The 11,456-nt window shown below is 42.8% G+C and overlaps 1 protein-coding gene across 4 annotated transcripts in view; it reads right to left on the bottom strand.

Annotated features, from left to right (window-relative positions):
* The window catches only part of MCF2L (MCF.2 cell line derived transforming sequence like), a 157,654-nt gene that overhangs the window by 131,375 nt on the left and 14,823 nt on the right, over positions 1-11,456 (bottom strand). Inside the window, exon 1 of one of the 4 annotated variants that reach the window (XM_006017241.3) lies at positions 10,128-10,212. The exons of 2 other annotated variants lie outside the window; for them this stretch is intronic. The gene's annotated coding sequence lies outside the window, so the exon portion shown is untranslated. Of the gene's footprint in view, positions 1-996; positions 1,016-10,127; positions 10,213-11,456 lie in introns of those variants that run through there. One more of the 4 variants, XM_006017242.3, reaches the window with a different exon arrangement.

The raw sequence follows: 11,456 nt of genomic DNA, 5'->3' as shown, positions 1-11,456 counted from the left end.
AAGGCCCCACCGGGCGCCCCCCCCCCCCCCCCCCTTCCCTATAAGGACAGTCAAATCCTCCTGTCAAAAACCAAAAGGTTACCGAAGCCAAGTGGTCTATCAGGATGGAACGGTTAAGGCATATTACTTTCTGTTGCCAAGGGCATGCAAAGGAGCATTGTGTCTGGTATCATACCTAATCACCTTTAAACTTTCCAGTCTGAATAAGCAGGTAGCCAATTACAAATGGATTGACTTGGGGGTGGGGGGTGTTGTATACAGCATTAGCGCTTGGAGCAAGACTTCAATTCATGCTGCTGGAGCTGTAACAAGAAGCCTTAACTGTGCTGCCACCCTGTTACAGTAGACAGCCTTCTAGCAACCAGAAATCCCATTTATCTTATAATTTACAACATTCACATGCTGTCATTTAACATCTCCGCTCAGATGCAATAGTTAGTGGGGTGCTGAGTACATGGGGATCTGAGGGCCCTGCCCCCCCCAACACTGCTGTCACCTGAAATACATAAATCTTTCCATATGTCCATCATCTTAGCCCTCCCCCACCCCCCTTTGGCAAAAATAAAAGTTAGCACCTACAATAGCTAGTATGAATTCTCAGCATTATGCTTGACTGATTAAACCAGAGGTGTCAAGCATATAGCCATTTTATCTAGCCCATGGGGCTCCCAGAGATGCAGGGGTGGGACAAGTAGGGGGCAGGCCGTGCCACAGGATTTGGAGCTATGGCAGCCTCTTTGGGAATGACTTTCAGTGGTAGTGAGGGTGAGCAGGGTGGATGAGCAATAGCTATACCAACCCAGCATCATTTATCTTGCTGCTGCTCACACCACTGCTATTACTATCTGCCCCTGACCCACCTCCAGGTTCAGATCTGACTCAGTCAAAGGAGTTTGACCTCCTGAATGAGATGATTCTTATTACAAGTAAAAGGAGCTGTGATGCAAACCCCATTCCACCTGTTGGAAATCTATGTGCAATCTAGTTTCAACTTACTCAAGTGCGTGAAAAATTGTTCAGTTCAAAAGCATGGGTAGGTCCTGGTCCTGCTCACCATTGATTTCATCCTGTAAATGATGTTATACAAGTAGTCACATTAGCAATTTTTTAAGGGACTTGAGCAGCGTGGAACTGAATCACACTTGGGTTTCCACATAGATGTAGCCACCTAACAGGGCGAATAGAATCTGTTGTACAGTATGCTGAAAATTTCCTCTTTTCCAAAAATTTATAATTACACACAAGTCATGATATTCCTTCTACACTTGCAGGGAAGAGGGAAGACATTGTGGCTGGCTTGAAAGAAACAAAAATGAAGTGAAAGAAGAACTATATCACTGTCACAAAAGCAGAGATCTGTATCCCTCACCCTAACGACTTCAGCAAGACATTTATAAATGCACAGGGACCTGACACTGACTTGGCTGTTGTTCTTCCAAATTATGTTCTGTCCTTAAGACACCCCAACCTGAGTTATGTTAACTGTACTTAATCCTACAGTAAAAAGTAGGAATGAAATATAAATATGTGCAGAGATTAGCATTGCCTTTTCTCTGAGTCCTCTTAGGTTATAAGAAAGGGAGACCATCTCAGCACAGACAAGGATTTTATCCACACATTTCAGAGTACATGAATTCTGATTCAGAGGAGACTGTAGAGCTAAAAAGAAAAAAAGCTTCAGGAAGGAGGAGAATATCAGTTTTATAGTAATTAAATTCCCGAGGTTAGATTCACAAAGAGATTTAGGCTGGATTTATGCATCCAAATCTAAAATTTAGATCTTCAAAACCTCTTCACATTTACAGGCATGTCCAGAAGCATCTCAGTCTTGACATCATTTGATGCCTGCCTGTCCTAAACCCCATGAACATCCACAACCTCGGTATTTTCCTCTATGCTACTCGTAGGCCTCAGTTCAACAAGCACTCTCAAAGTTCACAGTAACACTACTGAAGAGAGAGAAAATATTGGGGAAAAGCTGACTTGGAGAGATTTGGAATGTGGAAAGTGAAGGTTTTGTGGTTTTATTTTTAAGATGGTCCCCAAGGGCTAGGGACAGATATTACACAAACTGGTACTAGTTTCAAAATGGCTGAAACTGGTTTAAAATAAACCTGGTTGAATGTAGTATCAGACAACTAATTTGGGTCAAACTGGTTTATGCAGTGTCTGTCCCAGACCCCTTCCTCTTTGAAGTTAAGCCAGAGTCCTCCAGTATCCCATATGCTCCAGAGACAGTGGCTGGCTCCATCCCTCTGCTCCCTAGCCAAAGCTCTGGGGGAGACTGCAGGCACCGCAGGGTCTGCTTGGCTCCCCCCTGCCCCATCCCCCCTAGCTCCTCAAGCAGGGATCCCTCCCTGCCTCCTTCCCATCTCCCACATCATGGACCCCAGCCCTACAGACCATGTGGTAAGCTAGCTAATGCTGAGAGGTGGCTGTGTGTTTGTCTCCATTTTCACTGGGACAGGTAGACAGAACAGTGTCCACTTAAGGCTTTTTGAAGCTAATCAACAGGTAGCTGGTAATTCCCCTCCATTCCTTCTTTGGAAAAAGCTGTTTAAGAAGAGCTTCAACTAATGAGGGGCTTTTGTTTTGATGATGGGACGATAAACACTGGTTTGCAGCCCTGTCAGGTTTGCAGGCAGAGAGAGGGAGATTGAAAAGCTCAGTATCATCAACAGATGCGTGCACTGCACCACGTCCCCTACCCACTTTGCCTCAAAGTGTGAGGCCGGGGCTGGGGGCAGGCAGCTTTCCCACCTCTTGAGCAGTGAGCTGGGAAAAGCCTGGGACAGTGCAGGCCAGGGTTTTACCCCCCTCCCTAGTCAGAGCATCCTGCCGGGGCCTGGCCCCACCCCCCCCCCTTCATCTCAGCACTACATAAGAGCTGTTCTAGCACCCCCTGGCTTCTAGCCTGAGCCACTGCAGACATGTGCCTACATTTCTGGAATGAAAAGGAAATGTCTATTCACCTCCAAAATGGTTCAAGCTTTGCAGGTTAGACCACATCACGCATTACACCTAGGATGGGTTAACTGCCCTTAAAATGCAAGAGTCTATGAGTGCAGGCAGTAAAACAGGTGCTAAGTGTGATCTTATCAAACTTACAACTTTTGGTGGAGGGTATATCACTAGATTATATTAAGTAACACATCCAGCTATCATTGGACTGCTCCACAGAGACAATAGGAGTTCAAGATTCTTGTGTAGTGCAGGGTCTGGGACTGACAAACAGCTGATTGTTGCTAGATCTGATTCAAGGCTGCTTGTGGCAGAGGCCTGGCTCACCCCATAGATCCAGTGGCAGGTGTGGCACTCGCCCAGGCTCCCCATGCCTCTCTCCACCAGTCTCTAGTGGCAGAGATGTTGATTGCCCCAGTGTGCCAGAGGCAGAAGCAGGGTCAGCTGGGGGAAGGAGGGACAGAGCTAGCCACGACCCTGTCTGTAGCATGCCAAAAATCACTGTAAGCATTACCTGCTCAGAATACATTCTAGCTTTTAATGAGGCACGATGCTGCTTACTATGATCCAAGTAAAACACATTGAGCATCTGATGTAACAAGGCCCTGATCTGACATGCCATACTACATGTCCATAAGGTCATTTGTGTAACACTGTGGAAGTGTGTTGTTTTAGAGGAGAAAAAGTGCATGAAAATCATGTTTGGCAGAGTGCATAAAAATAAACCAAATGCATTCTGGCGTGTGCCTATGACAATGAACGGCACAGAAGCATCTATAACAGAGATTAAGTAAATTAATGCATCATCTCTTGCAAACTGTAATTTAGTTTAATTGACATGTTAAAACAAAAGAATTCCTACTTATTTAAATGTTATTTTGAATGAGCTGTGATGGCCTTTCAGAAAAAGCAAACAGCAGAAGTATTTATTCCTTAAACCACTAAGCAAAAATAATTTGCAGTTATAGTTATACAGTTTACATCAAAAGGACCCCCAAAGCACTTATGGAAAGGTCCATTTTTATAGTCTTGTGCTAAGGAATCTGCTGCACAAACCATTCTTTACTCAGCTCACATGTATCAAACTATTTGCCAAACATTGACAAAAGCAAGAGAACTGATGCATCTTGTCAGCTCAAGACAGGAAAATATTTTTCAAACTTAGCTGCTTAGACATACCAGCCAGGTCCCTTATTGCATCTAGGTTTGAATTTAAGCTGTGCTTAGTTAAAATTCAGTCATAAAACATGAACAAATTATTGTTTTTTTGGCAGAAGCACAACTCAGCCCGATTGTCAAGGGAGCAGTGAACATCAATATTTATTTCAATACTTTCAAATGTAGAGATCACTGTTAACTGGTAGGATGAAATCTACAGTAATCTATATTTTTCTAATGCTACTATGATACTATACTGCATAGTATTACAGTATATACAAAGTTATCAAACAACCATAAATTAGAACAAGGGTCCCTAACCTGTGGCATGCGTGCAAGTGGCATGGGCAGCATCTGTATGTTACACCGCAGATCCGGGGAGAGAGAGGCAACACAGTGGCAGAATGGGCATGGAGCAGAAAGCAGAACACCAGATTGGGCATGGGACAGAGATCAGAGCAGTATCCAAGGAGTAGGTTGGGCTAATCTGTGGCATGCCTGCAAAAATGTTGGCCCCTAGTGACTTCAAAGGTTAAGTAAGCAATGCTTTGCTAGGTAAAGCAACAAAGTCCTTGAGGATGACTCGTATTATAGCAATACAACTGTTTTTTCCGAAGAAGGTACATTCTCTCACACTGCTAACACATACCTGAAGAATGAGGTAAAGGGCTATTTTAGGGGGGGGGGGGGGGGGGGGGGGGAAGATGCTTGCATTAGCACTAAGGAATAATCAGCCTCCAGTTTTTATAGTACAGAAAAAATCCTTAGCTGTTTCAAGATGTGCAAGTCATGCTTCCAAACCCAGGTAAGGTTCTGAGATATATATATAAGAAATTCTTAATATTCAATCCCTGACGCATCAAGGGATCCTATTTTTGTCCCAGCATCTCTCACATAAGTAGATAACCAACAAGTAATTAAGTGCAGGAGAATATGTAATTAAGTGTAATCCTTGCTGCAAGATTTTAAAAGAGCTCTCAAAATAGGCAAAGAGCTCTCAAAATAGGAAACTTCTTCATCTGAAGGTTACATTTAGCTGCGTGAGACCTGATGAAAACTGAGGGCCATGGGACAAATGGCTTTAACCTCTCTCGACTGCATTTTGTCCACATACTGTACCCTTGGGATGATGTTTCAAGGTCATTAAGAATGGTGTATAAAAACGTCTGCAGCTCAGGGTGGCCACTGAAAATGCAATGAAGCAAAACACTAGGTAGGACTCATACAACTCTGTGCCTCTCCTTGGGAATCATCAAGGGATGACTTTTCTTCCACTAACATGCTCAACATCCTTCTGACATGCATCCCTACCTCATACATAAAGGATGTCAAACCCACTGGGCTCCACAGATAGTTTATCACAGGGATGAAAGAGCAGCAAGAAGAAGTAGTAGCAGCAACTGAATACTTTAATTAGAGGGAGGCAAGACTGAATGGAAGGAAACAAGTTCACTGATGGTCTCAGGTAGGAGTCTGAATTGCAAATACAGTCGAGTGATGAAATCCTTTGCTGCGATGGCAGTGGGTCTGGAAGCCAAGTAGAAGGCACAGAAAAGACGTGGCAGCTGTGTTAACTTGCAGTGGAACAGAAAGTAAAATGGAAGCTGCAGCAGGAGTTAAGGGGTAGGCAGGAATGACAGGGAACTTGAGACAGAAAAAGTAAGGCTAATAAAGACACTGATTACACACACAGATGCACACATTTCGAGAAGACCCCCCCCACCCCAACAAGCAGAGAAGACAGATCTGTTAAAGAAAATGCTGCTTCACTCCCTCACAAACAGCTACACTCATGAAGCAAGTTAATCAAAATGCAAAGAAAAAAACCTATCAGTAACAATGGATACTATGTGGTGGCTCTCCACACAAGCAAGATTACAATCCTCCTAGTTTTTATAGAATAATTACACATTCAGAAACCAGAAGAGCTTTTAAGTTGGTACTTATTTTGTTGGAACCAGATAGATCATCATTATCCAACACTCAGTAACACTGGTGAGCACAAATATAAGGAGCAGTGCGGCTGTCTACATCAAAAATGGTGAAAGAAAAAAACCCAAAACCAAACAAACTTCAGAGCCCCAATCCTTTGCCTCTCCTTGACACATTGTAAAATTCATTTTAAGGAGGGGTTTGGACAAGGCAAGTGAAATATGATGGTCAGGATTAGGAGACAGACATTCTAGGTTTCAATCCCATATCTAAAACAGATTTTAGTTATAGCTTTTGGAAACATGATCTGTGGCCCAGTTCTCAAAAGATGCCCATCACTCTTAGCTGCTATTCAATCAATCCAAGTTTAATAACATTTAGCATCTACAGCTTCTCAGCCTTAGTTACCAGGCACCTTTAAAATGCTGATTATGGGTTAAATTCTAAATCTAGTGCTTGGACTGCCAGAATGCTTAAGTTTTACCAGGCCACGTGCCTATAAGAAAACTGAAGGGTAGTCACCAAGGCAGCTGCCCATGTGAGTGTGAGTGTGAGTGTGAGAGATGGGAGGAAAAGAAAGGGGCAAAAATAGTAATCACCACAGTGGCATCTTGAGCTCTGCGTAAGTCCTGAAACTGGTTACGCAGCTTCTAATGTTTTGGGAAACCATATCTGACTCCTTCCTACTACAGGCCCTCTGCTTTTGAAGATGGTAGTAGGCTCTGAAAGAGCACACCCCTACAAAAAAAGGAACAAAACCAAAAACAGACAAACAAAAGCAAAAACAAAAGCAAAAACACCCATGGAAGGCTTATGGGGACCTCTACTTCTACGGAGAAGTAGAGGGTGGCAAATGAATATAGTTAAGCCCATATTCCAGCTGATCCCCAGGGCTAAGTATAGACACTCAGACAGTCAAAAAGCCCAAGGCTAAAGCTATTCAACCTTTGTAGGGTAGTTTGAGCTGCATAGATTGATCCAATAAGCAAGTGAACAAACATTCCCTTTGGATTCTGGAAATGCAGCCACATGCCTGCAGTTGCCCAGGCCAGAAGCCAGGCAGCACTAGAGCACGCCTCCCTGCTCCACTGAAGCCAACAGCTTGGGCAAAGACTAGCCTAACCACCTTACAAGGAAGGGTTTGTGAGGGAGGTGCAAAGCATCCTGGGATGCTGGGGGACTGAGTTAACTTGAATCTGGGAGGGGATCTGGGACAGAAGTTCAATAAACCGATTTAACCTAAATCGGTTAAGTCTAGTACTATCTCTATCCAGGGTTATCTTAAACTGGTTTCAGCCATTTTGAAAGCAGTTTGTGCACGCTGAACTTCTGTTGTGTTACAGATTTTAAATGGTTTCTAATCATTTATACCTGTTTGTGTAACTTCTGTCCCTAGTTAGGAAGATCTCCCTTCAGGTCTAAGGGCCACAGCTCACTTTCTTCCACATAAAGAAAAAGAATTAAAATCTTCACCCCTAAACGTACAGGAGTACAAACAAGATCAGAACAACTTTAACCTAAAAAAACCAAGCTGATGCTAACCGCCACTACACACCATGGATCCACAAAAAACAAGATCAGCTGGAAGAGTTTCCCCCTCTTCTTTGCAGACACAGCCTTTATTAAAAATATAGCTATATCATCTGTATCTATATGTTGTAACCTGTAGCATCCTTTAGCATGGATTACCATACACAGCCAAATAAGAAGCCTCTCACAAACCTGAAAATATTTCACACTGGTCTGTGGACCTTATAACAAAGAAGATTTGCAGCAGGTGTCCCCGTGTCTGTTCACTGTGAAGCAAACAGGAAGCATATCCTCACCCAGTGGAAAAAAAGTCAGTTCATGAGAGAGAATCACCCTAGAACTGCCACCATTTTCTTTCTTTTCAAGTTTCCTGTGGTGTTTCCTGCACAGTGCAGGATGGAAGTGCAGACATCCAGCTTTTTTTCCACCTAGGCTTGAGCTATAATTTTCCACATTACAAACTATTTGCATTATTACTCTATTTACTCTTAGGCTAGGTGCAATGGGATGGGCAGTTATTGGTGCAATTCAGGGGGCAAAACAGACTCAGATGAGGAGCAGTCTGTTTAGTCACTGGCTTTAATTTTGCCACACAACATTTTACAGCAGATATCAAAATCCTCATAGCCCATCCTTTCCAAATAATGAGTAATTAACATAACATATTACCAATAGAGGAAGATAATTGTGCACGCCTGTTCTAATTACAAAGAAAGATGCGAGATCTCATTGTTAACTACCATAACATTTCCTAACCACGTGATTAGCATTTTTAAATTAAGATTGCGTGTGTAAAGCAAAACCAGGGAAACTTTTGCAGATTTTTGGTAAGAACCACAGCCAGAACCCCCCTGTCTCTCTTTTGGGTTGTTGGTTTCTTCTGCAGTGCAGATGCTGCCCCCCCCCAGTGCTGCAGGAGTGAACTGAAGGTCAAAGAGCAAATTCCACTAGATCCAACACACACACTGATTTAGCTAACATCCATATGGCTAACGTAAGACAAGTCTCAGACCCCACTTTCTCTTCTTCCTTCCTGGTGGAGTCTCTACAAAAACTTGATTTTAGCATTTGCACCTGTTCTAGCGTTTCACCATTTTAAAAAAAAACAAACAAACTCAGTGAAGCCCAACCTGCTGCATCAGAGCTAGTGAAATAAGAAATGTTTTATTTCACTACTCTGTTAACTATTACCACTGCCTTTTTCTTGTTGTCATGATCAAGATCACAATGCTTTAGACCCAGAGAAAGTGAAGAGAAACAAACAATTTGCTTTTAGGTTCAAATTAAAAACGAAATGGAAAATGAACTACAAGGAGCCAGCTTGCTAGAACTGGGTTTTTTTTTTGGTTTTCTTCATAGCATCTTCTAGCAGAAAAGTAAACAGGACTCTTGTTAGCTTGTAATAAGATACCACACCTTCTCCCATAAACCATATCTGTAATTTAAACCTCCTTTATTTACAGAAGAGTCTCAGCCTAACAAGCTGTGCAAGTTGTTTTTTTTTTTGTTTTTGTTTTTAATAGCTAGGCTTGCAGAAATGTACTTCTACCTACTGAATACACCTGTGATAAATACAGTATTATTAAGTGAGCTTTAAATCTTGCATTTTCACAAGGAGAAAGATACAGCCCAGGTAAACATAAGGATCTGCAGAATAACATGGGGCAGGGGGTGGTTGTAGCAAACGGAAGTGTTTCCATTTCAGTACATATGGATTACTCAAAAAGTGACTTAGTAGCTGAAGTCACAACTCTTCAACATGAAAAGTGAAAAATTCAACAGGATCTTTTTGTAAAGCGGAAGTGGTTGGATGTCCTAGACCAAAATCCCTGCCTCCCAAAAGGTGAAGCAGTGTCTTGCTTGACCTCAACCAGCATTCCTGAACTTACAGTATTTCAACAGCACTACGTGCATCCATGCAGATTTTTTTAAGGCACACTGGGACCCAAAATAGGCAACATGAGGAGCATAGAGCAGCAATACATGCAGTTGAGCTCAAGGGTCCAAAAGAGAGGGGCAGAGAGCTTCTTAAGGCAAAAAGGAAAGAGCAGCAAGATTGTTTGTGGAAGAATATTTCCACACACAGCCCTTCAGTTTACTTATTTGAGGCCTAGGGATATTTTCTCAGGGAACTGAATTTCTCATCAGAACAGGGTTCTTGAAGTACAATAGGGGAACGCGAGGTGAGAGAGGGGTAAAAACACTCTTTTCTTCCCCTTGAGGATGTGTAGATGTTCTCCCACACCTTTTATGGCTTTCTCTTCTTGGAGCATTCCCTCTTTGAGGTGTGATAGAGATGACGCAGATAGCATATTAGGAAAAAAACCCCAACAACTCAACCCTCTTTTCTACAGCTTTTTCTGTCAACCTAGAGCAGGATGCCTTCTTTTTACTTTTCCCTGTTTCACTAAACAGATCAAGGTGACTGCTGCTCAGTTAAAGCCAGAAGGAAAAAGCTAGTCTCTCAAAGCAAGAAAGCCTGGCTTTGGTTTATCTTTTTTCTCCTTTTCTTGCTCAGTTCAAGTCGGCAGAAGCTCTTACTGTACCTGAGGGGGAAGTAAAGAGAAAATAGTAGCAGTTCTGTTGTCAGCTTGTCCACAGAGGTATGAACCTGTCAGCTACTTCCTGACAACTGACTAACACAGAGCCTCAACCAGCCCAGCTGGGGCTCATTTAAGGAGTCACAGGTGCAGGCATAATTGGTCAGGTGCAATCAGGTGATGGAACAAGTTGTTCAGCTGCAGAATCCAGAACTTGAAGTCCATCCTGAGAAACAGTGAAATACTGCCTACCAGCTGCTGGGACATTTACTGGAGCAAGAGTTTCAGATAAAAATGACTCCAACCCAAATCTGTTTAGCAGCACTGAAATCATGGTTTTCTGCAGCATGACTCAATTTGCATTCATCATAACAAATGAGAAAGTTGGGGTGTCTGCGCACATTTGGCAGTGTGACCCTTGACTACTCCGTTGCTTCCCCTCTGTCCCCCAACTTGTGCATTAGTGTGGTATACAGTTTCATACTTTTACTTGCTTAGCTGTTGGCAAGACTAATGTATTACAAAGCATCTCAGTCTGTACCTGATGTTCTGATTCTAAATATAAGTAACAACTTAAGTCTCTTAATGTTTTTACTCTCAAGAATAGGAGGGCCACTCATATGGTTAAGGGCCTGCAGGTAAAGTCCTATGAGGAGAGATTGAGGGACCTGGATCTCTTCAGCTTCCGCAAGAGAAGGCTGAGAAGGGATCTTGTGGTCATCTATAAATTCAACAAGGGGAGGGGGGCAGCAAAGAATAGGAGATACCCTGAGTGATGCTCTGGTAAACAGAATAACTAGAAACAATGGTCACAAACTGACAGAGAGCAGATTTAGATTAGACATCAGGAAGAACTTATTTACGGTAAAGGCTGCCAGAATCTGGAATGGGCTTCCAAGAGAGGAGGTGCTCTCCCCTACCCTGGGGGTCTTTAAGAGGAGACTAGACAAGTACCTGGCTGGGTTCATCTGACCCCAGTGCTCCTTCCTGCCCAGGGCAGGGGGTCAGGCTCGATGATCTACTGAGGTCCCCTCCAAACTTAGAAATCTATGAAGAATCTATTGACTTCTCTGTGAAATTGTATGAAATATGAAATTTCATTTCTACCCAGGAGAACTTTTACAATCTTTTCTCCAATGTCCAATGAAGGGTGTTTCTGCCCAAACGTTTGCGATTAAAGACCTTTTTTTGCAAAAAACCTTGTTGGTCTAATAAAAGATATCATCTCTACTATGAGTCATGAAGAATAAAACAAAGTTGTGGAAATGTGCCAGAAATCACATACAAACCAGAACTAAGTTTAAATGCTGCTTTGTCCAGGACACTTCAAAGCAG

Source organism: Alligator sinensis, unplaced genomic scaffold (assembly GCF_000455745.1).
Source record: "Alligator sinensis unplaced genomic scaffold, ASM45574v1 scaffold288_1, whole genome shotgun sequence".
In the NCBI taxonomy this organism is placed as follows: domain Eukaryota; kingdom Metazoa; phylum Chordata; order Crocodylia; family Alligatoridae; genus Alligator; species Alligator sinensis.
The sequence above is the reverse complement of the archived record's forward strand: the minus strand, read 5'-3'. Positions and strand labels throughout refer to the sequence as shown.